The following is a 6000-nucleotide window of genomic DNA, read 5'->3' on the forward strand; positions in this document are numbered from 1 at the left end:
TGGTGAGTGATTCTTTGCTATATCTTTGAAATAAATGTATTTTATTATTTAATATTCCAGGTATTCACTGCATATCTTTTTTGATCGTTTTTGATTGAAGGTTATTTTACTTTTTGAACTTGTTGAGGTATGAAAAAGACCTTAACATGTGCCACTTGAGTAATAAACCTAGATTATTATATAGTTTAGATCATTATATACACTCAGCAAAAAACAAACAGCTGTATTTAAAGTAACTTTATTTTTTGTGACTGGTAAATATGGGTGTCAGTTTCTATAGGAAAGCTTTAAATTGGTAAGGGTCTGGAACACTTTTTCAACTCTTTTTCAAACAGAGTAGGGCAGATCAGTGTGTTGATATGCAGTGAGAGTCAGGTCAGCCAGGGACAGGAAGAGGTTAGGTTACACCAGCAGGGGCTCAGGGCTGATACAGTGGGCACAGACTTGTTAGGCTGCAACAGATTACTTGATATTGGTATCCATTGTGTTTCCTGTTTGAGGAAGGACAGAGTGTTTGTGGCTCCAGAATGACAGCTGAGCTAAGAGAACATAAGCTCACTGGTTAGTGAGACAGGTGCTGGCTGCAGCTTTGAACTGATGTAAAGCCTTTACCTGTTGCTCTACTTCCCTGGAGAGCTCCATGTCTACAGAACAACCCCCCCCCCCCTCACCAGAGGCATGGATCTCAATGATGAGCTGTCAGGTAGGATCAGGTTGAACCAGGTAAAGCAGAGGTAAACTGATCTTTGAGATTCTGGCAGGTCTTTTCACCTTCTTGAGTCCATGTATTTGTGTGTCTAAGTGAAAGTCAGGTGATATTCTAGATTTTTCTTGTTAATAAATCCCCTGTGCAGCCAAACTGACAATGGACTAATCCACTAACAAGAATTGTGCATGTATCAAAACCCAATAAATCTTCAGAGCTCCAAAACCATATCAGTGAGCCACACTGCTGAACCCTATATTCCTGCATTACCATGAACTCACATGCTGCAGTTTATTTTGAGTCAATCCCACATACACCGTCCTGCTGCCCCAAATACTCACTAGAGCAGTGTTTCCCAAACTTCTTTTCGGGGGACTCGCTTTTTAAAAATCACAAACCATCATGACCCACTTCACCACAGGATATATCAATAAATCTTGGGAGAGCTAATTTGTGTGTGATCTTTTCCACATGACCTTATTTTATCTTGACGCACGCATATACACATTAAATACTTTAAAAAAGAGAAACAAATGCATGTAGGCTGAGTTCACAGGCCATCTCATTGTTTTTATTTCCTCTGATCAAGAAAACAAACCTTTAAAAAGTTGAGACAACTAAATATTTCAAGGCAACTTATTGTAATAGATTTTTGAGTTTTGAAAACTCAAACTCAAAGTTTGACTCTTAAATCTTTGAAGTTTAGAAAAAAATGTTCAAAGTGAGCTGTTAACCTGATTTTTAATTATTTGGGTGCCTGAAAATGAAATATTTTTAATTGAAAATATTAAAATATAAACAATTATTCGCTTTCATTTCATTTTTTAGCGTTTCTAAAACTTAAAGATTCAAGTTTATCCAAAGAAGAAAAGTAAATTATTTCAACAAAATATTATTATTTAGCAAAACTAACAAAAAAAAACTTTGGAGTTTCAGTTGGGTTCAAAAGTTGCCTTAAAATTTAGATTTTTTTTCTCAACTTTCTCATTTTTACAGTATAGGACATTTTAGCCTACTTCATAAATTAGACAAAATAAATGAATTTAAGTCAGATTAACGGGCTCTAGTTTTTTCCTCTCATCAATAAAACAATATACACATTTGAACTGCTTTATAAAAAGTGTATGGCAAATATTAATCTTAAAATTTGCAGAATTTCTTCCATAGTCTTTACTTTTTTAGTGGACCCAAATAAAATTTTCTGTGACCCACCACTGGGTCACAAGCCAGTCTTTGGGAATGACTGCAGTAGTGCACCAAACGTGGAGTCACCTCTGAAAATGTTTCCTTCTGGTTTAGTGACATTTGTTAAAAACTGCAGTGACCAGCACTTTTTAGGAAGTTACTGAAACTTTTTTTTAATGACACTATATATTTGTGAGTATTTTGAACCATCGTCAGAAGGAACCAACATACTTGGAGCTGAGAGTCACAGACGGGGTCGGGAAGCCAGAAAGTACTGAGATACACAATAACACATTTTTGGTATGGGTCTTTTCATGGGAATTGTTGACAATAAGAAAAATATAGAATAACATTAGTCTAAGATTTCAAAGGGGCGACCACAGAGCCATGATCATCTATCCAAAAAACACGTGAAGTTGCCTGCAGCAGGATGGAACAGGCCCAGCAGCAACTGCCTTCCCATTGGCTAGATCCATTTGGATGCTGCCTCCAGACACAATGAACCTGAAGAATGAAACCGTTATTATTCACATTCTTCCTTCATAAAAAGTTGATTCTCCACAAGCCTGCAGACAATCAGATGCACATGCTGGTTGACAAAGACAAATATATTGAGCATGTCTCTCAGCACTTCATTGACTGTCTTTAACACAGACTCAGTGAGTCTGTATGAAGGTATGATCAGATACTGATGATTTTTCAGTGAAAGAGAAAGAGTAGATCCAAGAAGTAATCAAAGTTTTGGGGAAAAACTACATCAAACACAAAGTATGGTTCTTTTTATTAGTATTTAAACAAAATCATATGGGGTGGGATTACAAGTTGATAGATCACCAGTTAAGTAACTGAATATAATTACAAATGTCCATATATTAATCAGTATGAAATTGGCAAGCAACTTCAAGAAAAGAACGAAAACCAGACACAAAGTATGACTCTGAGAATTGTTATGCATCTTGAAAATGTCTGTAGGGCACCGCTGAAGACACAGAGGCAATATCTTTATTTCTCTCAGCTTGATTACCACAACAGCCTCTTTACTTGTCCTAAGCAATTATCTACTGCCTGGCTAAAGAAGACGAATTGCTTCATTAATCCCCAAAGGGGGAAATTCAATTTTTTCCCTCTATTATACAGTTTACACACACAGGACCCGCAGACACGCAACTGAGGGGAGTGATGTTCCAGTGACGGGGCGGCCACATAGCAGTACTCCCCAAGCAGTTAGGGGTCTGGTGCCTGGTTCAACGGCACCTCAGCAGTCCCCAGGAGGTAAAGCAGCAGCTCTCCAGCCACCGTGTACTATGGTCCATCCTGGGCTTGAACCAGCCATCCTGTGGCTCCCAAGCTGACTACTGTCCCAGGCAGAAGTGGCCTTGTATGGTGATATTGATTGTATCTTATGAGTCTCTGTTCATCATGATCTGATACTCCATGAATGAAACATCAGGTGAGGTTGTACCTCACTGATGACAGACTAATTTATGGTTGAGATGCAGTTATGGTATGGTTTAGATGCAAATAACATTTGGTTAAAACGGAAGAAACACTTGGTCATGGTGCAAATAATGCTTGTTTGAGATGCAAATAATCCCTGGTTGAAACATAAAACATGGCTGGTTGAGATGCAAATAATGCCTGGTTGAGACACAAATAACATTTGTTTAAGACGCAAATAACGCTTGGTTGAGATGTAAATAATATCTGGTTGAGCCGTAAAAAATAGCTGGTCAAGATACAAATTACACTTTTACACTTTTGAGATGCAAATAACACCTGTTTGTGATGCAAATTACACTTGGTTGAGAGGCATATAATGCCTAGTTGAGCTGCAATTATTGTCTGGTTGAGACACAAGTGATGCTTGGTTAAGACGCAAATAACACTTGGTTAAGACGCAAATAACACTTGGTTAAGATGCAAATAAAGCTCGGTTAAGACGCAAATAATACTTGGTTAAGATGCAAATAAAGCTTGGTTAAGATGCAAATAACGCTTGGTTGAAATGCAAATAAAGCTTGGTTGAGATGCAAATAAAGCTTGGTTGAGATGCAAATAAAGCTTGGTTGAGATGCAAATAACGCTTGGTTAAGATGCAAATAAAGCTTGGTTAAGATGCAAATAAAGCTTGGTTGAGATGCAAGTAATTACTGGTTGAGATGCAAATAATGCCTGGTTGAGACACAAATAACGCTTGGTTGAGATGTGAATAATATCTGGTTGAGCCGTAAAAAAAAATAGCTGGTCGAGATACAAATTACACTTCGTTGAGATGCAAATAACACCTGTTTGTGATGCAAATTACACTTGGTTGAGAGGCATATAATGCCTAGTTGAGCTGCAATTATTGTCTGGTTGAGACACAAGTGATGCTTGGTTAAGACGCAAATAACACTTGGTTAAGATGCAAATAAAGGTTAGTTAAGATGCAAATAACACTTGGTTAAGATGCAAATAAAGCTCGGTTAAGATGCAAATAAAGCTTGGTTAAGATGCAAATAAAGCTCAGTTAAGATGCAAATAAAGCTTGGTTGAGATGCAAATAATGCTTGGTTAAGATGCAAATAAAAATTGGTTAAGATGCAAATAATACTTGGTTAAGATGCAAATAAAGCTTGGTTAAGATGCAAATAAAGCTTGGTTGAGATGCAAGTAATTACTGGTTGAGATGCAAATAATGCCTGGTTGAGACACAAATAACGCTTGGTTGAGATGTAAATAATATCTGGTTGAGCCGTAAAAAAATAGCTGGTCAAGATACAAATTACACTTTTACACTTTTGAGATGCAAATAACACCTGTTTGTGATGCAAATTACACTTGGTTGAGAGGCATATAATGCCTAGTTGAGCTGCAATTATTGTCTGGTTGAGACACAAGTGATGCTTGGTTAAGACGCAAATAACACTTGGTTAAGATGCAAATAAAGGTTAGTTAAGATGCAAATAAAGGTTAGTTAAGATGCAAATAAAGGTTAGTTAAGATGCAAATAAAGCTTGGTTAAGATGCAAGTAATTACTGGTTGAGATGTAAAAAAAAATGGCTGGTTGAGATGCAAACAAGGCTTGTTTGAGGCAGATAACACATCAATGAGACACTCAATCAATGACACAAAAATAAATCTCAAATCTCTCAATTCAATGTCTGGTTGATTTACAACACATTGTTGACATGCACTTAATGCCTCTGACTTGGAAATAACATCTCATTGAGGTGTCTTTTCACACCTCTTTGACCTGTTTTTGTAGCCCCTCTTCGATGGAACCCTACATTTCTGAGGTCCATTTGGCCTGAACTGAGCTGCCAGGGTTCTCAAAAAGCATGTCTGTTTCAGTCTTTTGTCTGAAGGAAAAGGAGGAAATAAGGTTGGCCAAGCTAGCAAGATCTTTTAAATTCTTCTTACAACGCTTTTATGTCTTTAATTAACTATAATTTTTCAACTTAATTTGTTGATGATTTTAATGTGTTGCTAAATGCAGTGGTGGGGTGTATCAAAGCAGATTTACTCAAATACTATACTTTTACAGGGATGTTACAAGTATATGCATACTGGTACTTTACTTGGGTATTTCCATTTTATGCTACTTTATGTTTCTAGTCCATTACATCTCAGATGGAAGTATTTGACCTTTTACTCCACTACATTTATTTGATCCTTAATTACTTTTTACATGAAAAACATATGATATGCTTGTCTGATATAATGCAGTGCTTTAATCTAGCCAGTAATATACAAAGTATGTAAAATTGGCTCCACATTGACGAACCACAACATTAAAATCCTGTTACATGTATTTGTTAGTGATAAAAACAGAATAATATAACACTATGAATGAAGCCATTCTGCATTGTCAGTACTTTTATTTTTGTTACTTTACTACATTTTGCTGATAATATTAATGTACTTTTACTGAAGTAAAAAGCATTTACTTTGACTTTTACTTGAAATACAGTAGGCCTACAGTATTTCTGAGACTTCCACCACTGGTCATGTTACCTGGGTTTACAAAAGTGCTCTAGAGAGATGATGACGACGCAGGGTCAGGCTGCACGTTCCTCATGACAACGCCTTCTTTTAGCGTTTTATTTTGGAGGGTTCGACCGGAAGT

The sequence above is a fragment of the Lutjanus erythropterus genome, chromosome 4 (assembly GCF_056507025.1).
Source record: "Lutjanus erythropterus isolate fLutEry1 chromosome 4, fLutEry1.hap2, whole genome shotgun sequence".
Classification (NCBI taxonomy): domain Eukaryota; kingdom Metazoa; phylum Chordata; class Actinopteri; order Lutjaniformes; family Lutjanidae; genus Lutjanus; species Lutjanus erythropterus.